The 22,698-nt window shown below is 47.9% G+C and overlaps 1 protein-coding gene across 2 annotated transcripts in view; it reads right to left on the bottom strand.

The window, feature by feature from the left end:
- The window catches only part of GNAS (GNAS complex locus), a 177,016-nt gene that overhangs the window by 149,257 nt on the left and 5,061 nt on the right, over positions 1-22,698 (bottom strand). The gene's annotated exons all lie outside the window — the stretch shown is intronic.

The following is a 22,698-nucleotide window of genomic DNA, read 5'->3' as shown; positions in this document are numbered from 1 at the left end:
GATTGGCTTCAACCAGAGCCAGGGCCTTTTCAACTCTGGCCCCGGCCTGGTGGAACGCTCTGCCTCATGAGACCAGAACCCTGCAGGATCTGATTTCTTTCCGCAGGGCCTGTAAGACAGAGTTGTTCCGCCTGGCCTTTGGCTTGGAGCCAATTTGATTCCCTCCCTCCCTCTCTTTCTTTTTTCTTTTCCTTCTCCTCCTGCAATGAGGCTACATTTTAATATTTTAATGTTCCATTATTTTAATGTTGTATTTTATTTTTGTTTTTAAGTTGTAATCATTCATCTTGTTTTTATTATTGCTTGTAAGCCGCTCTGAGCCCGGCCTTGGCTGGGGAGGGCGGGGTATAAATAAAAAATTATTATTATTATTATTATTGTTGTTGTTGTTGTTGTTGCTGCTGCTGCTGTTGTTGTTGTACGCCTGCTGCTCTCATAATTTGGTTTTTTTTTAATGTGGGTTTTATTATGGGGTTCAATAGCAACATAACATTTTATAGAGCAAAATACTGTGCATTTTACCTTTTTCTGGCCCACCCTCTCCAGGGGCTGCATGCCATACCAGTGGCTAATAGTGAGTGTGCACACATCTTTCCCTCCCTCTGCAGCTATCTGTGGAGGTCTGCTAAGGGATGGGGTGGGCCGCGCTTCCTGTTCATCAGATGCTCGGTCTGATAAGTGGGGTGGAGGCAATGCACATCTCCATCAAGGTGCTGGGCTGGGCAGGCAGGTTTAAACATCTCCATCCATCCCAACACCATGCCTGCTTTAATATTCTGTGATTGCCATCAGAATCAGGCAGGTGCTGTAGATAAAACTGACAGGAGAGCGTTGGCCCAGAGGCTAGCATCCCTGTTATGTAACACTTTGCTTGCTTGGAATGCTTACACTCCGCTTTATAATCCTGAGAAGCTCTCAAAGTGGCTTATAAAACCACTCCTTTTGCAACCAATACTTCAGATACCTAATCCCAGGAATCCTTAACAACAACAACCCTGTAAAGGAGGACAGAACTGCACACAGAATTGCCTGAAGATGATAGCCGCCTAGGCAAGATTCGAACCCAAAAACTCCCAGCTTGGCCACTACAAGCGAGCTCTTTTTGGCTTGATGCCGATACAACTCTGCCAAACTCCAAACCATGGTTAGAAGATCAGAAGAAGGCTAGAGGCTCTGGGGGCTCCCTCTCCTCTCCAGCTCAAATCCCCACTCCCTGCTCTGTTCATCCTTCTCCGTGGTTAAAGGCTTCACTTGTGCCAAGGCTAAACCATGGTTAACGCTAAACAAATTCCTCCTCAAGTACGAAATCCTGGGAAAGGTTAACCATGGTTAGTATAATGTTGAACCATGGCTATATTTGCCAAGAAAGAAATGGACAGAAAACCTATGTCCCGGGGTGAGGGTGGGGACAAGAGAAAGGAGCTTGTGGCCCACTCCTGCTTCCTTAACCATGGTTAAGAATCAACAACGTTAGGCCTGCACTGGGCCGTTGATGTATGCAGGTTCTTAATCATTTCTGCAGTGCTGACGGAGCTTTGCTTCTAGCATAAACCAAGCTGGTTTCACTCTAGGCTTGGCCATAAAGAAGCAGACAGAAGAATGCTGCAGGCCAGAAATCACAAGGCAGAAGGAAGGGTCTGCTATACATGGGAGAGACGGGATGCTTGCTCTGGGTAACAGGAGGAATGCTTGCAACGCATCGGGGTGACCAACCCCACTCAAAATGCCTGGAAGGCAGCAGGTATGGTTTTCATAAGCAGTACGCAGCAAAGGAAGACAGGTAATCACTGGTGGTGCTAAGTTGATTGAAAGAGGAACTTTTACCTGGTTGGGGCTCTCTGCTTTTCTTCTTGAAGAGAAATAGCAACACAAAATAAACACATTTTTCTTCCCATTTATCCCTGCCCCCCCCAACCTCCAGTTTCTTCTGTTGTCTCTTCTGTGCCAGCTGGGGCTCCTGGCAGACAAAGCCCAAAACATCTGGAGGGCATCGGGTTGCCAAAGGCAACACACAAACTATCCCAGCAGATAAACACCTAGAAGGCTGATCGCCCCGAAGAATTGATGCTTTTGAATTACGGTGCTGGAGGAGACTCTTGAAAGTCCCATGGACTGCAAGAAGAACAAACCTCTCCATTCTTAAGGAAATCAGCCCTGAGTGCTCACTGGAAGGACAGATCGTGAAGCTGAGGCTCCAATACTTTGGCCACCTCATGAGAAGAGAAGACTCCCTGGAAAAGACCCTGATGTTGGGAAAGATGGAGGGCCCAAGGAGAAGGGGACGACAGAGGACGAGATGGTTGGACAGTATTCTCGACGCTACCAGCATGAGTTTGACTAAACTGCGGGAGGCAGTAGAAGACAGGAGTGCCTGGCGTGCTCTGGTCCACGGGGTCACGAAGAGTCAGACACGACTAAACGACTAAACAACAACAACTATGTAAGTTTAACTACAGCAAGTCTGCAACTTACACAGGGTTTACGTTCCGCGGATCGCGCCTAAAGCCAAAATCGCCACTAGTCCAAATGCATTAGGTTCAATGGCCAGGGGGATTGCCAGAGTCATTTCCCCCATTTATTTATTTATTTATTTATTTATTTAGCCATAAGTGCAAAGCTGAATGTGCACAAGCTAAATGCATGTAAGCTACTGTACTTTAAAATGAATAACGGGGCATCTTGATCCCATAAGCACATATTTGGGGGGGTGGGGGGAGGAAGAAACAGTTCTCTCCCTCTCTCATAATTTCACATGCGAATCACCAGCCCAGCGTGACATTCTTCTAAGTGAGCTCTCCCTGAGGTTTTTATTTTCTTGTAGCAGCTCGTGAGAGACATTCAACTGTCCCGACACTTGGTGGCACTGCTGCAATACTTATCATTACTCCTCCTGAGGAACGGTTGGTCTGGTCAGCTTCTGCTGAGGAATGCTATTTTGTCCTGAGCTATCTATAGTCCACTCTTGCGAGCCGCCGTCAGCAGTCCTGTTTTCCTGCACAGCGGCCCTGCTCCTGCTCCAAACAAGGAAGAGATGTTTGGCTGCCCAGCGCAAAAACATTCAAGGCTATGACACGTTATCATCCCATAATATTTGCATGAAGAAATGATAAGTTGAAGGGGGAGCGAAAAAACACTCTGCTCATATCTGGGTTTACAGAAGAAAGTTCTGCCTGTACTTATTTTCTTTTTTGCAACCCTCCTCTATGTTTGGAACGTACCGTTAATTGCAGGAGATAATGAACCGTAATGGCAGGAATTAAAGAACCCCCTATAATACAGAGATTTCAGTGTCATCTTCTGACGATTGGCTGATCGCATTTGGATCCCCCCTTCTTGTCCAATGAGCTCAGGTCAGTGTACATGGTTCACCCCTCCTCCCTTAAATCCAAAAAACAACCCTGTGAGGTAGGTCAGGCTGGGAGGCAGTGACTGGCCCAAGGTCACCCAGTGAGCTTCATGGCGGCGCGGGGGTTTGAACCCTGGCCTGTCGGGTCCTAGTGCAGCACTCTAACCACTACACCACACTGGGTTGGCAATGTCAAGGCTCTTTCTTCTAACCACTACGCCACACTTCCTCTCCTGCCCCTCCTTCACTAGAGTGTACCCCATTTGCTAGCAGTAATTCACTTATATGAAAGACTTCGGCAGAGCACTCTGGCAGGGAGGCAGCAAACCTGCCCCTAGGGGCCCGGTATCCAGAGTAAGTCTCACTGGGCCCACAACCCAAGGTGAGATACAGTGGTACCTCGGGTTAAGAACTTAATTCGTTCTGTAGGTCCGTTCTTAACCTGAAACTGTTCTTAACCTGAGGTACCACTTTAGCTAATGGGGCCTCCCGCTGCCACCACACGATTTCTGTTCTCATCCTGAAGCAAAGTTCTTAACCCGAGGTACTATTTCTGGGTTAGCGGGGTCTGTAACCTGAAGCGTCTGTAACCCGAGGTACCACTGTAGAGAGGAGGGTGGGGACAATACCTGTTCGCCTGTTCTCTGTGAGCCTGCGAGCGCTCTGGACCGCTACATAGATTGCAACAGCAACAGGTGGGTCAGAATGCCACCACAAATGTCTCTAGCGATGCCTTAACAACAGACATGCAGAGGAAATCTGCGGCCCTGCACTGGAGTACAAATCCCATCATCCCTGACCAGTGAATCCCATCAGGGACTGACGGGAGCTGTTGTCCAACAACATCTGGAAGTAGACAGCTCCCCATTTGTACCCTACACTCCAGAGGGGTGTTAGAGGCAGAGTAAACATGCCGCATTGGGGGAGGAACCCCACTTCCATAGGTACACTATAGGTAAAACTAGTCTAAGCACCCATTCCCTCTCCCCAGTGACTATGGAAAATGTAGTTCTGTGAAGCACAGCTACAGTGGTACCTCGGGTTACAGACGCTTCAGTTTACAGATTCCGCTAACCCAGAAATAGTACCTCGGGTTAAGAACTTTGCTTCAGGATGAGAACAGAAATCGTGCTCCGGCGGTGCGGCAGCAGCGGGAGGCCCCATTAGCTAAAATGGTGCTTCAGGTTAAGAACGGACCTCCGGAATGAATTAAGTACTTAACCCGAGGTACCACTGTGTTTTGGCAGAGCACCTCATCAAGCTATAATTCCCAGGATTCCTTGTGGGAGAAAGCATGGCGTTGAAGCGTAAGGCCAATATAATTTTGGTATGTAAATGAAGTGGACACCTGCCCTGCTTTCCTTGTTCCAGGGATCCTTGGCTGCAGCTGTTAGTTCAGATGCTATTTGATCAATATGCCTAAAGAGATACTTGCAGCAGTACTGCATAGTGGTTAGTGTGTTGGACTAGGGCATGGAAGAGAAGGGTTCAAATCCCTGCTCAGCCACAAAGCTCACTGGGTGACCTTGAGCCAGCCACAGTTTCTGGGCCTAGCCTACCTCATAGGGTTGCTGTAAGGATAAAACGGAGAGGGAGAGAACGATATACACTGGCTTGAACACCTCGGAGGAAAGGAGAAGTCAGACTGCTTGCCTTTATCTGCACTGCGTGGCATTCACCCAGAGATCAGCTGACCATAAATCCAAACACTATTTTCACAAGGAAAAGGTTCAATATTTATCACAGGTTTTAAAAAGAAATATATTAGCATTGTTATTATTACAATCAGAGCAGGACCGCACGCCAACCTTAAAAAGTTTATTTGGCTTTTGCAATCGATAATAAAAGTTTTAAAACGGCAGCCGGGGAGGCACTCTGCAAGGAGGCCCAGTGGAAAATTTGATCCTATCTGAGAATAATCCACCAAACAAAACTGACTTGTGTTTTATAGCCACTCAAACAGAAATGAAAAAAGGGGATTCTCACAAAATTAACAGAGGAGAGGATTCATTCCCCTAGAAGATGCAAATTCCCCCCCCCCAAAAAAAAATACAGTGGGCAAATGATTTGCCACACCCCAGACTGCTTGTCAGCAAGGCAAGGACTAGGAAGAGCATTACCAAAACCAGGATATTCAGGACTGGGAAGAGGAGGTGAAGAGGGAACAGGGTTTAGTGAGGGGGAAGAGGCTGTGACAGAGGGCAGTCCAGACTCAGCGGCTGGAGAGGAGGGGAGCCAGGAGGCGGAGATGAGGCAGAGAAATGAAAACAGCAGAGGAGAGAATGGTTGCAACACAGATGCAGTCTCCGATTGCTTGGGGAAAACACTGGAGAGGAGGGGACTTAGGCTGCTGAGGACTTTCGCGCCTCGCAACTGCCACATTGGGAAGAGTTGCTGTTTTTGGTTTCTGTGAACTTCATTGACACAGTGGGTTTTCTCCCCCACCACTGACCTACACCTGACTCCGGCTCCTGACACAACATCAAGGTGGCTTTGGTGGGAGGTGAGCTAGACTTGGTCCCTGTGCCAACTGCAGGCTGGCCCAGGTCTGAATTGGGAAAGATGCTTTGAGTGGAGGCCCCTCCTTGAACGGACCTGCTGTACACCCACCTTGTCCAGTCACTGCTGGCCATTAACAACCCAGGAAACTGCCTTAGGCAGGTCTATCTTCTAGCCCAACATTGTCTACACAGTGACTGGCAGCAGCTTTGCACTGTTTCAGGCAGAAATCCTTCTCACCCTTACCTGGAGATGCTGGGGACTGAGCCTGGGACCTTATACATGCCAAGCAGATGCTCTCCCACTGAGCTACAGCTCTTTCCACTTATTTGGGAGCAGGAGGAGAGACCATGGCAGCTACTATATCTCCCAGAGAGAGGACATCCTAGAGGTGATGGGTCTTCCTTTTTACTGTTCTCCCTTGGTGAAGGAGTGGCAAGCGGCAATGCCAGGAGGCTCCAGGGATGGGCACTGTTATGTACTGAAGTTCTCACCCTGGGCCAGCTGGGGGATACTGTAGATAGTTATGCAAATGAAGGATCGAAAGTGACGTTCAGTGATTGGATAGTTTTAGAAAGTTGCTACAGTAACTCTATATAAGCTCTATATAAGCAGGCTGACTGAGCCCTTCAGCTCAGTTCTGTTCTGGCCTCTGAATAAACAAGAGCTGTTTGAAGAATCACTGTGTCGTCTGATATGTTCACCCACAACTTAACAGGCACTGAGCCCCACACTGGGTTGTGAACATTGCCAGGTGCCCAATGATGCCAACTTCTAATGCTGCCCCTGACACAGGCTGCACATCCACCTGTACAATTAAGGCACATTTAAAGTACATGTCTTTCCCCCCCAGCCACCCAAAAAATCCTGTCGTTTACCCTTCACAGAGCTACAATTCCTGGCTACAGAAATTAACAGGCTACAATTCCTAGGATTCTTGGTGCATTACATGTAAGGTGTGTGTACAGCTACTCTCTCTCTCTCTCTCTCTCTCTCACACACACACACACACACACACACAGAGAGAGAGAGAGAGAGAGAGAGAGAGAGAGAGAGAGAGAGAGAGAGACGCACACACTCTTTGCTTTGGCTTGCCTTGCAAGGAAACCCATTGCCACCAATTCAGCTCCCTTCATGAACCTCTTTCGCCTCAGGGCTGGCAGTTTGGAAAGCCGTCGCCCCCTCAAAGGCTGGATTTCTCACAGGGTCCTCATTTTGTTAATCACCACCTCCCAGCCAAGTTGACAGGAGGCCTTTCTGGCAACCCCTTTCTGTCTCAGGTCTGTGTTCTTCCGGGAAATGGCACCGTATCCAGAAGACCGAGGAGAACAGACTTGTTGTCTGCGGCGCTGCAGATGTTGCTGGACTACCACCGGCCCTAGTCAACATGTATGGGATGCTAGGAGTTGTTGTTCATTGGGAGTTGTAGTTCAGCCCGTGAACTGTGATGATCTCAAGAGCCTTTGGCAAGGGCAAGGGGAGGGAGACATTTTAACAGCTATGCAGAAGACTCGGGTGTGCATCCTTTGACTGAGGCGGAACTGCAACTTCTGTTTGCCCCAAAGTAAACAGAGACTCCTTTTAGGAACTCATCAATGCATTGCTCTTATTCACCCCTTTGCTCTGGTTCACTGCCTTATTCAAAAGGTTGCCCGTAGGGGGAATCCGAGATCTTATGAAGTGTCATGATTTGAGAAATGTGTGGCGAATTGATTTGAGACAAGATTTGCATTGCCTTGGGCTACAGTTGTCAAAAATGAACCACCGCAAGGCGGGTTTGTATGGGCTCCAGGAGCAGGGGCAAGGGCAGAGGAATAGGAATGCTTTGTTCCTAGGGAATAATGCCAACCACAAGGGTATCAGTAATACAAACTGAGCACAGTCTGACTTATATATTCTTTTTCCTATCATTTCTTGGCTAGTCAATCATTTATGGATTTTTTCTCCTTCTTCAACACAAGCAGGACATAGCTCAGTCGGTAGAGCATGAGACTCAAATCTCAGGATCGCGGGTTCCAGCCCCACGTTGGGCAAAAGATTCCTGCATTGCAGGGGGGCTGGACTAGATGACCCTTGTGATCCCTTCCAACTCTACAATTCTTGGGTGCCATTTTTACACCCCAAAACCAGGACATGTCAGGAATTTTCCTGACGTATGGCAAGCCTAACTCTGGGTCTCACTGCATTTCCCTTTTTTCCTGCACTTGGCCAGCTCCCCAAATCTGACCCCTCCCCCCATTTCATTTAAATCAGATTGTCCAACTGCTAAATAGCTTGCTCCTTTAAGCTTGTGCAACAGAACCCCTCTCCTCCACCCTGGGCACCCACTAATTCGGTTCTGGGGGTTCTCCTAACCCTCCAGAGAAGATCTGAGGAGGCCATTCGGCTCATGCAGGAAACAAAGGGAAGTTTCCTTGTGCAAGCCTTTGTCCTTGCATAACAGGGTGAACTTTATCTTGCCCTCTCATGGTTATGTGGCATTCAGTACAGAGTTACCTCGGGTTAAGTACTTAATTCGTTCCGGAGGTCCGTTCTTAACCTGGAACTGTTCTTAACCTGAAGCACCACTTTAGCTAATGGGGCCTCCCGCTGCCGCAGCACTCACAGGTCCTGTGTGAGTGTCTGGAGGCGGTTGGAGGATGGATGGCGGCTAACAGATTGAGGTTGAATCCTGACAAGACAGAAGTACTGTTTTTGGGGGACAGGAGGCGGGCAGGTGTGGAGGATTCCCTGGTCCTGAATGGGGTAACTGTGCCCCTGAAGGACCAGGTGCGCAGCCTGGGAGTCATTTTGGACTCACAGCTGTCCATGGAGGCACAGGTCAAATCCGTGTCCAGGGCAGCTGTTTACCAGCTCCATCTGGTACGTAGGCTGAGACCCTATCTGCCTGCGGACTGTCTCGCCAGAGTGGTACATGCTCTGGTTATCTCCCGCTTGGACTACTGCAATGCACTCTACGTGGGGCTACCTTTGAAGGTGACTCGGAAACTACAACTAATCCAGAATGCGGCAGCTAGACTGGTGACTGGGAGCGGCCGCCGAGACCATATAACACCGGTCTTGAAAGACTTGCATTGGCTCCCAGTACGTTTCCGAGCACAATTCAAAGTGTTGGTGCTGACCTTTAAAGCCCTAAACGGCCTCGGTCCAGTATACCTGAAGGAGCGTCTCCACCCCCATCATTCTGCCCGGACGCTGAGGTCCAGCGCCGAGGGCCTTCTGGCGGTTCCCTCATTGCGAGAAGCAAAGCTACAGGGAACCAGGCAGAGGGCCTTCTCGGTAGTGGCGCCCACCCTGTGGAACGCCCTTCCAGCAGATGTCAAAGTGATAAATAACTACCTGACATTCAAGAGACATCTTAAGGCAGCCCTGTTCAGGGAAGTTTTTAACATGTGATATTTTATTGTATTTTTGGTTTTTATGGAAGCCGCCCAGAGTGGCTAGGGAGGCCCAGCCAGATGGGCGGGGTATAAATAATAAATTATTATTATTATTATTATTATTATTATTATTATTATTATTATTTCTGTTCTCATCCTGAAGCAGAGTTCTTAACCCGAGGTACTATTTCTGGACTAGCGGAGTCTGTAACCTGAAGCGTATGTAACCCGAGGTACCACTGTACTATTGATTTGCCAGTGTGTCTCTGCATGCACTAAATATGCAATATTTTGGGGGAGCAGTGGAGTATTTGCAGTGCACAATAAGGCATATTCTGAATGATTAGGCTGCTGTTCACGGAGCAATGCAGCCAGTTTATAGCTGCTGTGGGGAAAACGAAAGGAGAAATAATCTGACTCCCAGCCACGCCGTATTATTGCCTCCACATTGTTATAGACAGAAGCTACCAAATATCACAAGGGAAAATAGCAGGTTTTACCCAGCTCATTCAGATCTGCCGTGATTTGCAATCGGGAAGGAATGCAAAAGGCAGCCATCCACCCTCCTTCCTGCAAATGCAATTCTGGGTTCCAAATAGCATGACCTCCTGTTACAGAGGAAAACGTTCGCCTGTGAGAAAAGGTTCACTTGGGATTCCTTCCAATGTTTCACAGAGTGAGCTGATTTGGAAGCCTTTGGGCATCACCATAATCCACTCCCCAGCAACTTGATGAAGCCAAAGGAGGGGCAGGATTAGGGCGAAGGAGATAAGGAGGGGGAAAGTGAACCTAGTAATGGCAGTCTATGCCAGTCTCCAAATAATGTTGTTGTTGTTATACTTTTTTTCAGACTCAACAAGGCTAAAAATAAAATTAAGCCTCCCGTGAATAAAACACAGGAAGCTGGGGAGGAAAATAGTTTCAAAATAATTCAGCTACATTTGAATGCTATTAAAGCAAAGCTATTAAAACCTTGACAGTAAAAGCAGCACAGCATTATAAGAAGCCCTTTCCTTTAAAAATAGTGAGTTCCCAAAAGCAGAATAAAAGTCTTCACCTGCCAGAGGAAGGAGAACCAAGAGGGAACCAGTCTAGCCTCTCTAGGAAGGGAGTTCCGAGGTCTGGGAGCAGCCACCAAAAAGGCCCTCTCCTATGTCCCCATCAGATATGCATGTGAGGGTATCGGGACTGAGAGAAGAGGTTCACGCAAAGCAATCAAAGCCTGGGCAGGTTCATATGGGAGAACTGTAGTTTTTGCTTGGTTTGTAGATGGCTGCCCTTGTGTGTCTGCCATGCCTCTCAATGGACACAGAAAAGAGGTTGTGTGCATATGCACAGACGTGGTTAGGCTGCTAGTTAGATGAGCTAGATATTTCAAAGTTTTGATGGAATCTTGAAGATCATCCCCTCCATTCCCTGTTGCTCAGTGCAGCATCCGCAATGCTGGATTCAACTACAGGATCCCTGACAGATGGCCCACCAAGATCTGTGTAAATAGTTCCAGCGAAGCAGAACTGGCCACCTCCAGAGGCAGGTTGTTCCACTGTTGAACAACCCTTACCATTAGGAAGTTTGATAAAATTGCATCTTACATAGTTGTTGCTCCACTGGAATTAATGGAAATGTCTTGGCACTGGAGCAGTTCATGGCTAGTCCATCATTAGCTTTTTAGCAACAGGAAAGGAGATCAACCACATAAGTATTATGTAAAGCGATTTTTCTTCCTGCACAAGCGCACATTTACTCTGCATGAGAAAGGGAGGATTCAGTTACAAAAAATGACTGAGCATCCCCCAACTATATGCTCAGGTCCCTTTTCTTTTCTGAAACCTAACTCTGCTCAGCAAGGTCTGGGTTCTTGTCGAGCGTCTTCTTAGAGAACTTCCTTGGAAAGTCATGGAACTTGGTCCCAGGCATGGAGTCAAAGTAAACATTTAAGACACATGCCCTGTATAATTTTCAGGATGGAGCAGTGTTGAAGTGTACTTAGAGGGCGAAGGCAGGAGAAGTGACTTTGGTGCTGTTGTAACATGGTGCAAAGAGCTAGTCTGCAGACAAGGAAGTTTATATTTCAAATAATATTTTTAACTGCATGCGGCAGAGTACAGAACTTATCAGGTTGCTTTTCTTTCCTAAGCCGACACAGTAGTCGCATGAATTGAGATGTACATGAAACCACTCGCAGAATTTCCCTTTACCACAAAGCTCTTCTATATTTATCTATTCATAATCTATTTCATTGTTTCTTGGTTTATTTAACATTTTGCAGCTGCCCTTCCCCCAAAGATTCAAGGGCAGTGTGTAGAAAACTATGAAAACAATTAACACGGTGTATAAATACATTGCATTTAAGCAAACAAACAGAGCAAACAGCAAAATAAAAAATAAAAAATTGTGTGTTTCTTAGTGCCTTTTAAAAATTAGGTTTTCTTTATATAGACAAACAAAAACAAATTATTGAAATGCTAAAGTAAAAAGAAAATCTGTGTTTCGAAAACTTCCTGTTACGTTTCTCTTTAAATTTTTCTCTCTATATAATAAAAATGTAAGGATATCACCATACAGCCCCCAGAGGATAATGCCTCATCACAATCAGGGTTTGCATGAAGTCATGGTGGGCTAGGACAGCAAAAGTGAACACAGGTTACGCAACAATAGAGGCCATAGCATGGGCGGGACATTGAGAGGGGAAAGGTGGGGGGTTAAAACAATGGTGGAAGTTTGAAGAAAGTGCCTTCACTGTATGAATGTACTATGGAATGTTTGAGGGCTCCCCATTCTTGATCTCTCTCATATGAGGCAGCTTAGGAATAGAAAAGGGAAAAGCTTGAATCCAGTGAGAATGGAGAGTCACTGACAGGAAAAAGTACCTGTTTTAAACAAGAGCAGAAGTTTAAGTAAAGTGGACTTAGACGGACACTGAGGGGAAAAATTGTGCTTTTAATCCACAGCAGAACCCATTAAAATAGGCTTCAAACATTTTTTTTAATTCCAGTTTTGTTGTTGCATATTTCCCAGTCCTGGTATGTGACTCTAACCTGGGTTGACACGATTGTCTACCTCTAGTTTGGCTATTGGGCAAGCAAATGTTAAACCGACAAACTCAGCAGCCATATATTAAACCATTATGGTTGCACAGCAACAAGTAACAACCTAATCCGCTCATTACAATTGTGGGTGGCTCAGGGAGAATATATTTCAGCTGAACAAAGAACAAGGAAGAAATGGCTGGCGGATTGTGCCACACAAATGTTGAGGTAACACGCAAACCAATAGCTGTGACCCTTGATCCTTGGAATGATCTAGCAACACTCTATAAACAAAAAATGCTCTAAAAAAACGCCTTATTCTAAAAGCAGGTTCTGGAATTCACTGCTAGCATTCTGCCACCCATTGCCATCAATATGCGGATGTCCAAGCTCAAGGAAGAGTTACCAGAAATATCACATTTATTTTATAATGCAGAATGCTGCAGTCTGGCTTTTAGACGAAGCATCTCTGTATCAACATACAGTGGTACCTCTGGTTGCGATCGGGATCCATTCCGGAGGCCCGTTTGCAACATGAGCAGAACGCAACCCGCATCTGTGCATGCGCAGCTCGCAATTCGCTGCTCCTGCACATGCACGTAATGTCATTTTGCACGACTGCGCATGCGCGAGCGGAAAAAACTGGAAGTAACCCTTTCCGGTACTTCCGGGTTGCCGCGGGACGCAACCTGAAAACACGCAACCTGAAGCAAACGTAACATGAGGCATGACTGTACTGGCTGCCAGTATGTTGCTGAACTAAATTCAAGGTACTACTGTTGGTGTAGAGAGCTAGCCCTAAACAACGTAGGACCACGTTACCTGAAGGACTGCCTTGCCAGATCTGATTATACAGTAGCTAGATCGCTGTGATCATCTGGGGAAGCCCTCCTGACTGTCTGACAGTTATCACATATTGATTCAGTTTCTACACAAAGGAAGGCGTTTAGTGCAATTTAAGGTTTCTGGTGTAATGGAACAATAATAATAATAATAATAATAATAATAAATTTTATTTATATCCCGCCCTCCCCAGCCTTAGCCGGGCTCAGGGCGGCTAACAACAATAAAACAGTACAAAAGTACAACATAAACAACACTCTAAAATCATTCATTCTAAAATTAATTAATTCAAGCCACTGGCAGCCATTGGGCCAGAGCTCCGCGAAGATTGCCGAAGGAGGGAGTCAGGCTGTGCCCTTGCCAAAGGCCTGGTGGAACAGCTCTGTCTTGCAGGCCCTGCGGAAAGATGTCAAGTCCCGCAGGGCCCTGGTCTCTTGTGACAGAGTGTTCCACCAGATCGGAGCCACAGCCGAAAAGGCCCTGGCTCTCGTTGAGGCCAGCCAAACTTCTCTGTGGCCTGGGACCTTCAAGATGTTTTTATTTGAAGACCGTAAGTTTCTCTGTGGGGCATACCAGGAGAGGCGGTCCCGTAGGTACGAGGGTCCTAAGCCGTATAGGGCTTTAAAGGTTAAAACCAGCACCTTAAACCTGATCCTGTACTCCACCGGGAGCCAGTGCAGCTGGTATAGCACCGGGTGAATGTGATCTCGCAGCGAAGACCTCGTAAGGAGTCTCGCTGCAGCATTCTGCACCCGCTGGAGTTTCTGGGTCAGTCTCAAGGGCAGCCCCACGTAGAGCGAGTTACAATAATCCAGTCTGGAGGTGACCGTCGCGTGGATCACAGTGGCTAGGTCAGGGCGAGAGAGGTAAGGAGCCAACTGCTTAGCTTGGCGGAGATGGAAAAATGCCGCCTTTGTTATAGCTGCAATCTGCGCCTCCATGGAAAGGGAGGTGTCGAAGATTACACCCAAACTCTTAACGGACGGTGCTGGCACTAATTGCACCCCCGCAAGAGATGGGAGTTGCCCCCCCAATCCCATATCGCCCCGTCCCAGCCACAGGACCTCTGTCTTCGAAGGATTTAGCTTCAACCGGCTCCCACGTAACCATCCAGCCACAGCTTCCAAACATCTGGTCAGTGTGTCTGGGGCCGAGTCAGGATGGCCATCCATCAACAGATAGAGTTGGGTGTCATCAGCATACTGATGGCAACCCAGCCCAAAACTCCGAACAAGCTGGGCGAGGGGGCGCATAAAGATGTTGAAAAGCATCGGGGAGAGTATCTCACCCTGAGGTACTCCACATACCAAGGAATGGCGCGATGACAATTCCCCCCCAAGCGCCACCCTCTGTCCCCGACCAGAGAGAAACGAGCGCAGCCATTGAAGGACTGTGCCCTGGATCCCCACGTCGGCAAGGCGGTGGTCCAGAAGTTCATGATCGACCATGTCGAAAGCTGCTGACAGATCTAGAAGAATCAGCAGCCCCGACCCGCCTCGATCCAGCTGTCTACGAAGATCATCTGTTAGGGCAACCAGAGCCGTCTCGGTCCCATGACCAGCGCGGAAGCCGGACTGGAATGGATCCAGAGCCGATGTTTCATCCAGAAACCCACCAAGCTGTTCAGCAACCGCTCTCTCAATCACCTTACCCAGGAACGGAAGATTCGAAACCGGGCGGTAATTGGATAGATCTAAAGGATCTAATGATGTTTTCTTTAAGAGCGGGTGCACCACTGCCTCCTTCAGTTCCCCTGGGAATGTCCCCGTGCAAAGGGACAAATTGATGATATCCCCCAGGAGGGCCCGCACCTCGTCTGGACACGCTCTAATCAGCCAAGACGGGCACGGGTCAAGAGGACAAGTGGTGGGCTTTCCAGTTCGGAGGAGTCTGTCCACATCGGCTGGGGATATCCGGTCGAAGTGGTCCAATACTGGACCCGAGGACAGTCGAGGGGCCTCCAGTTCCTTTATTGTATCCAAATTGGCAGGGAGGTCATGGCGGAGCAACAAGACCTTCTCCGCAAAAAAGCTCGCAAATGCCTCACAGCTATGTGTCAAATTGTTATTTAAATTTGGCTGTCCCTCAAGGGACGTTAAAGACCTGATTATACTAAATAATTGCGCTGGGCGAGAGCTAGCGGATGCAATGGAGGCCGAGAAGTATGACTTCTTAGCAGCCTTCAACGCCATCTCGTAGGTTTTCATAAAAGCCCTATAAGATGTTCTTGAGGCTCCGTCACGGGCACCCCGCCATACTCGCTCTAGCCGTCTGAGGTCCCGCTTCATTTTCCGGAGCTCCTTGGTAAACCATGGAGCCCTGTTTCTGCGGGGTCGCAGAGGGCGCTTAGGTGCGATCTCATCGATGGCTGCCAGGAGCTGGGTATTCCAGCCCTCAACAAGCTCAGTCAATGAGTCGCCAGGGGGAGCAAGGTCCCGCAAGGCTTGGCGGAATCTCTCAGGGTCCATCAGCCTCTGCGGGCGAGCCCAAATTGGTCTGAGGAGACATGATCACATCTATACCGACGCCAAAGATCAAATCCAGCGTGTGGCCTGCTTGATGTGTGGGGCCCGAAACAAACTGGGAGAGCCCTAGTGTCGCCATGGAAGACACCAGGTCCAGAGCCTGTGAGGAGGGAGTGGCATCAGCATGGATGTTAAAGTCCCCCAATACCAATAGGTTAGGGAACTCCAAGGCCCAGCCGGCCACCGCCTCCAATAGGCCTGACAGGGTGGCTGCTGGTGCGCTAGGTGGCCGGTACACCAGACAGACAGCCAAGCTCTCCTCGGAGCCCCACACTAGGCCAACACATTCAATGCCGGGGATCGATGGCGGTGGTAGAGCCCTGAAAGGACAATTTTCCCGGATTAATAATGCCACCCCTCCCCCCCGGCCCACAGTCCGCGACTGGTGGAGGATGGAGAAACCCGGGGGCGCCATCTCTCGTAAGGTAACTGTTGCCCCTTCACGCACCCAGGTCTCCGTCACACAAGCCAGGTCGACCCCCTGCGAGATAAAGAAATCTCGCAGGGTGGCGGTTTTATTGCCTATAGACCTGGCATTGCACAGCACCAGTGACGGAGGTGAGTAATCCAAGTATTCTAGAAGACTGTTCTCAGTCTTGCTGAAATCAGACAGGCACCCACAACTCTGCCGAAAACTTGTCTGTTTCACCAAGCATTTTTAGAGAATTAATTCGATTCAGTGTTGGGTCATTTGTTCGGTATTTTACAGTTGCATAACTTTACGATGTCTTATGAGTTTGGGGCTTTTTTTTAATGACTTGGCAATTTAGAAATGCTCTTATGAGTAAATAAATGAATAAATAAGGAAGCTACTTTTCTGGGCACTGCCCATCTTTTTTAAAAAAAGCTCACAGTACAAAAAAAAAGCAATAAACTACAGCATAAACCATGCAAAAATAACAAAACTCATCCAATATCTGCGTCTTTGCATAGGAAGTGACCTGGACCCTGCGATCATCATCTGATGCCCTTCTTCGTGTGCCTCCCCCATGAGAGGTCCAGAGGGCAGGAAGGCAAGAACAGGCCTTTTCTGTGGCAGCTCCCTATTTGTGGAATGCTCCCTCGCTGTGGGTTAAACCACAGAGCCTAGGACTTGCCAATCAGAAGGTCGGTGGTTCGAATCCCCGCGACGGGGTGAGCTCCTGTTGCTCGGTCCCTGCTCCTGCCAACCTAGCAGTTCAAAAGCACGTCAAAGTGCAAGTAGATACCGTATTTTTCGCTCGATAAGATGCACCAGACCACAAGACGCACCTAGTTTTTGGAGGAGGAAAACAAGAAAAAAATTATTCTGAATCTCAGAAGCCAGAACAGCAAGAGGGATTGCTGCGCAGGGCAATCAGCAATCCCTCTGGCTGTTCTGTCTTCTGTTATAGCTGCACAGCCTGCATTCGCTCCATAAGACGCACACACATTTCCCCTTACTTTTTAGGAGGGAAAAAGTGAGTCTTATAGAGCAAAAAATACGGTAAATAGGCAGGAAGGTAAACGGTGTTTCCATGTGCTGCTCTGGTTCACCAGAAGCAGCTTAGTCATGCTGGCCACATGACCAGGAAGCTGTACACCGGCTCCCTCGGCCAATAAAGCGAGATGAGCGCCGCAACCCCAGAGTTGGTCATGACTGGACCTAATGGTCAGGGGTCCCTTTACCTTTACCCTCTAGGGAGGCCTGCTTGGCACCTTCATTATGCCGGGCAAAAACTTTATAACCAGGCCTTTGGCTTTTAACTATCTGTGGCCTTTTAGAAGTGGGTGGGATGTTTTTGAGGGGTCCCCTCCCCTAGTTTTAATTGTTTGCCTGATTGGTTGTAAGTTGTTTTGGGTTGCCTTGGGAAGTGTCGGATTAAATTAAACTCCTCAAATGTTTAGGTTTGAACTTTTGTTGCGCCCTGAGGTGCCTGGTTTTGCTCCCCCCGTCAACCCTTCCTTAAAGGGTAATCAAGGCGGACTTCTGCGACCTTTATCTCATGCCTGCAAACATCCTGACGCGGTTTAAGCCACTTTGTCAATTTCACAGGAAAGATCTAGAATAATGTTTAGCCTAGATCTGCACTATGAGGGCCCTTCAGTCAGTCAGGGAGGGTGGAAAGTGAGGTTTCTGATCCCAGGCAGTCTTGCAGCTTGTACATAAGAGATGCTATCTCTCTACATGCTAGTACAGTGGTACCTCGGGTTACATACGCTTCAGGTTACAGACTCCGCTAACCCAGAAATAGTGCTTCAGGTTAAGAACTTTGCTTCAGGATGAGAACAGAAATCGTGCTCCGGCGGCGCGGCAGCAGCAGGAGGCCCCATTAGCTAAAATGGTGCTTCAGGTTAAGAACAGTTTCAGGTTAAGAACAGACCTCCGGAACGAATTAAGTACTTAACCTGAGGTACCACTGTAGTCGGAGCCAGTTCAGAAGCTAGAATCACATTTGATTTAAACTGATGGCAATACCCATAGCTGTCAACTTTCAGATTTGAAAATAAGGGATCAGCAGCCTCACCTCTCCCGGGGACAGTCTACGGGATATCTAACAATCCGGGATAGCAGTGGGAAACGGTGCTGGAATAAGGGAGTTTCCCGCAAAAATAGGGAAGGTTGACAGCAATGGCAATACAATGTTCTGCATATCTTGTCAATAAATCAAATCAAAGGTTTAAACAGGGGTCAGCAAGCTTTTTCAGCAGGGGGCTGGTCCACTGTGCCTCAGACCTTGTGGGGGGCTGGACTATATTTTGGAAAAAAATATATGAACGAATTCCTATGCCCCACAAATAACCCAGAGATGCATTTAAAATAAAAGCACGCATTCTACTCATGTAAAAGCACGCTGATTCCTGGACCTTCCACGGGCTGGATTTAGAAGGCAATTGGGCCGGATCCAGCCCCCGGGTCTTAATTTGCGTACCCATGGTTTAAAGCAGAGCTGGTGCAGTTTGATTCAAGAATCTGAACCTGTCTCTGGTCTTTTAGCTGAGTTATGGTGGGTAGTGGAAGCTAACAATCCATTGGGCTATTCTACTGTGGGTTTAATCCTAGTGATAAAGGTAGGACACTGAGAGGCCCAGCCAAATTGGTCTTCCTAATGACCCCCATGGGGGTGGCCAAGGTACAGAGAGGGGCAAGAGCTCTCTTAAGGAACGTCAGGTACGTCACAGAAATCTAAATGGCAAATTAATCAACCTCACACATGTTGCTTTTATTCCAAAAAATAAATTTAAAGGTTGCATTCCCCCCCCCCCCCAAGTACAGGAACAGAAAAAGGCAGCTTATATCGACTCAACTGGCCCATCTAGCTCAGCACTGTCTTCACTGACTAGCAGCTGCACTCCAGGGTTTCAATAAATTATTATTATTATTATTATTATTATTATTACTACTACTACTATTATTCTTATTTCAGATGAGTGGGGCAGTCCCAGCCCTATCTGGAGATGGCAGGAATTGAACCTGTGACCTTGTGCACATGAGAAGCAGATGCTCTGCCACTGAGCTATGGCCCTTCAAATGTTAAGGTAAAGGTAAAGGGACCCCTGACCGTTAGGTCCAGTCGTGGCCGACTCTGGGGTTGCGGCGCTCATCTCGCTTTACTGGGTGAGGGAGCCGGCGTACAGCTTCCGGGTCATGTGGCCAGCATGACTAAGCCGCTTCTGGCGAACCAGAGCAGTGCATGGAAACGCCGTTTACCTTCCCGCCGGAGCAGTACCTATTTATCTACTTGCACTTTGACGTGCTTTCGAACTGCTAGGTTGGCAGGACCTTCAAATGTTGGAACTATGCAAATACCCTCCATGGCACATCTTAAATGAGATAGAGTCCTAGAGTCCTATTCTGAGCTTTCCCAGCTTTGGGAAGAAGGCTCTAAGACCCTGTCAGACAGGCTCCTCTTTACCTGCCTTTGGGAGGGCAGAGAGAGGACTGGGTGAACATCAAATTTTGGCCTTGCACAGGGTGTCATAGTACCCCAGTCTGCCACTGGTGATGGGATCTGGAGTCCAACTGCCAGGCCACAGGCTCCCCGCCCCAGTTTTAGAAGCTTAAGCATTTTTGTGCAAACTAATCTATTCTAATTGCCCTATTTTTGTCCCATCTCTACTAAATGCTCCTCGTTTGGCGGAGCAAACACACAATTGCCTGCAATGCTTCAAATTTAGAACACGCCGACTCACCGTAGACGTATATAATGACCTTGCTTTTCATTTCTGATCCATTTCCTCATAGTTCTCAGCTCTGCTTTGGACAGACGAGGCAGGATTGTGGATCCCAAACACATTGCCAATAAAGAGGACCCCACATTACGTTTGTTTTTTTTAGTGGTTTCATAAGTGCAAGAAAGCACTGTTGTGAAAGTTGCTCCTTCCCACCAGGAGACCCCAATCACAGTGAAGCAGGAAGGAGGGCAACCTGCAACACTGAGAAACTGTGGGCAAGGGTAGCAGCAATGTGGCAAAGCAGCTGCCTTGCAAGCCGGAAGTGTCAGGCTCAAGCCATGCGGGAAACCCCAAAGAGCCATTGCTACTCAGTGGAGACAGTGCTGAGCTACACAGAAAACAATGGTCTGAGTCAGAATAAGGGTTCCTATGTTTCCACACAGAGCCTGATCTCCTTGATTTGCCTTGTGTGGATTCTTATGCCAATTGTTCTCTATTGACTGGGGTTTCTTACATTAACTACTTGAGTCACAACTTATGCACCTGACCCACCCACTGATGAAAGGCAGGCTTCTTATTTAAGTGATGGATATGTGTTGTGTGTGTGTACAGTCATACCTTGGATCCCAAACGCCTTGGCACTCGGACGTTTTGGCTCCCGAATGCTGCAAACCTGGAATTGAGTGTTTCAGTTTGCAAACATTCTTTGGAACCCGAACGTCCGACAGGGCTTCCACAGCTTCCGGTTGGCCGCAGGAGCTTCCTGCAGCCAATCAGAAGCCACATTTTGGTTTCCGAATGTTTTCAATTCGAACAGACTTCCGGAACGGATTCCATTTGACTTCCAAGGTATGATTTCGGCGGAAAGGAAAGGAAAATAAAGACATATTTTCCACTCAGTAAAACACAGGGAGCTATTTGCTCTGGGTGAGGACACTCTGATTGCAATGACCCACACTTTCCTTTGAGCCATATTCATTGAAATCTGTATCAATCTCTTATCCCAGGTCTGAAAACTCTTCTTTTTCTTTTTGCTCTGCTTCTTGCTCCAGTGAAAACCCAATATTAACTGCCGAATCAGGTTTTAAAAGAACCAGGGGAAACCCGAAGGGAGTCCCTAAACCTCTCCCAAAATAGCTCCTGTATGGCATTCCTTGTATTTCCCCCCAGACCTGTGTTGTCTGCTCTCACCTCTTCGCCTTTTTTCCCCTTTGCCTACCCCTCAAGGATCATTTTGCAGTTTTCTTTTCAACTTCTGAGCAGTGCACGTCCGGTTCTCAGAAGGAAGGATTCTTAAATCAATACACTGAACTGGCATTCTAATCTGAGAAAGCACAGAACTGGCATTGACCCTAAACCAGGGGGAAGCAAGCTATGAGCTCAGTTAGTACAGTACAGCATGAGATTCGTAATCTCACAGTTGTGGCTCTGAGCCCCACACTGGGCAAAAGATTCCTGCACTTCAGGGGGTTGGACTAGATGACCCTCGTGGTTCCTTCCAATTCTACGATTCCCTCTGGATGTCTTTGGACCCCAGCTCTCATCACCCCTGACCTGTGCCCACTGATTTTCAGCGTGCTTTCCAAAGTCACTCGCCAAATGACCCGAGACAGCTGATTACCTTGAAGCAATCTGATGATGCTGATAAGACACAAGAGCCACTTATTTCTTTTTAATTAGCTATGTGGATCCCACAGAGCAGGGGATTGCCAGATGGAGAGAAGAAGAAGAAGAAGAAGAAGAAGAAGAAGAAGAAGAAGAAGAAGAAGAAGAAGAAACCGAGGAAGAATTTCAAACCACAGACGGGTTTAAGTAAATAGAAACGAATTGTTTCAAAAAAGCTCCAAATGTAAACCACATTCCCATCCTGCAACTCAGACCCCTCAGAGTTCCTTACAAGTTAGCTTCTTAAGTCGATTACAGAATTCAGTCCACAGATGTGGCTTTTTAAGCAGGGAGAGAATAACATGGAAAGAGCAGGAAGGAGCATGCATGAACTGGGCTGATAACACATGACTAATCCATTCCTAAAACGCATCTACATGAAAGTTAAGGGCCATTCTTCATGCTGGCAGCACTGAACCAGGATATTACTGAAGAAGCAGCCCTGGCTGAACACACTGAAACTATTGGACAAGATGTGTCTGAATCATAAGAACATGAGAACAGAGCCCTGCTGGGTCAGACAGATGACCCGTCTAGTCCAGCATTCTCACAGGTAAAAGTAAAGGTAAAGGTACCCCTGCCCGTACGGGCCAGTCTTGCCAGACTCTAGGGTTGTGCGCTCATCTCACTCAAGAGGCCGGGAGCCAGCGCTGTCCGCAGACACTTCCGGGTCACGTGGCCAGCGTGACATCGCTGCTCTGGCAAGCCAGAGCCGCACACGGAAACGACGTTTACCTTCCCGCTGGTAAGCGGTCCCTATTTATCTACTTGCACCCGGGGGTGCTTTCGAACTGCTAGGTTGGCAAGCGCTGGGACCGAGCAACGGGAGCGCACCCCGCCGCGGGGATTCGAACCGCTGACCTTTCGATCGGCAAGTCCTAGGCACTGAGGCTTTAACCCACAGTGCCACCCGCGTCCCAAGCATTCTCACACATACTTGTAAATCAGGGAAAGCTGCAAGCTGCATTTGATGGATCGCTCAAATAAGTTGATCTGTGCTACATAAGCAAAAGCCCACACATTCTTCTGCTTTTTATTACAGCAGAAAACACAGTGAGGCGTAATTTCAACATGCTTGGTCTCCTCCTGGTTTGGCTTCCCCTTTTCTGTACTTCCCTTTCGGATCTTTCCCTCGAAGCTAGATTAATCCAAATAATGCTTAGCATTTAGAATGACATTTTCCCGAGTTCTCAGAACACTTCACCAAACATTATCTCAGCAACCTTTTACGGCAGCTTTACAACGTGGGACGCTGCTGCGGCCCCCACATGGCAGAA

Source organism: Podarcis muralis, chromosome 5 (assembly GCF_964188315.1).
Source record: "Podarcis muralis chromosome 5, rPodMur119.hap1.1, whole genome shotgun sequence".
Taxonomy (NCBI): Eukaryota; Metazoa; Chordata; class Lepidosauria; order Squamata; family Lacertidae; genus Podarcis; species Podarcis muralis.
This window is presented reverse-complemented; position numbering and strand designations above follow the sequence as displayed.